Raw genomic sequence first — 797 nt, forward strand, 5'->3', positions numbered from 1 at the left:
CGTGCATGGGCACCTGAGCACAAATGCCCATGGAGGTCAGGTGAGAGTGTCAACCTGGAACTAGAAATACCTGGGGTTGGAAGCTGCCCAACAGAGGTACCAAGAACTGAACTTGGGTCCTTCTGCAAGAGCAGTAACTCTTAGCCCCAGAGCCGCCTCTGCAGTCCTAAGCTTTATATTTCAAACTGCACCGGTTTGAGCAGTGGGATAGGATCCTACACAGACCTTCCCACCCTGCCTGGAAAGAGAATTATCCTTTATTCTGCATATACACGCTATACGTGTTGCCTTTTGATTACTCACGGAGTAATCAATCCCTGACATCAGACCAACTGCCTTTGAATCACAGGACTTGTGGTCAAGCAGCTCTTATTTTCTCAGTTAGGACCCCAGCGTGCAAGAGTGGTATGTGACGGGGCATGGGAGGACACATGGATACCACGTGATGGCATTGCAGGGTGGAAAGGAGAAAGTACACGCACGTGCACACACCACGAATAGATGTGTGTTTATAGAGAGAAACGATACCGTTCAGCACTGCCTGAAGTGTCAGCAAGGCTTCTGCTGGAGTCTTAGAAAGCATCTCTACAAATAATAGGAACTGCTGTTTCCTAAGTGAGGTCTCGCTACCTCTCTGCACTGCCGACACTTTGGACTAGATAATTCTTTGTTTGCCCTGTGTGTGTGTGTGGGGGGGGGCTAGAGGTGTCTGACCTATGCACTGTGTTATGTTCAGCACTCTCCCTGGCCCCTCCTCTCCTCTGGCTGTGATAACCCAACATATCTCTGGACGTTGC

Source organism: Microtus ochrogaster, unplaced genomic scaffold, assembly GCF_000317375.1.
Source record: "Microtus ochrogaster isolate Prairie Vole_2 unplaced genomic scaffold, MicOch1.0 UNK4, whole genome shotgun sequence".
In the NCBI taxonomy this organism is placed as follows: Eukaryota; Metazoa; Chordata; class Mammalia; order Rodentia; family Cricetidae; genus Microtus; species Microtus ochrogaster.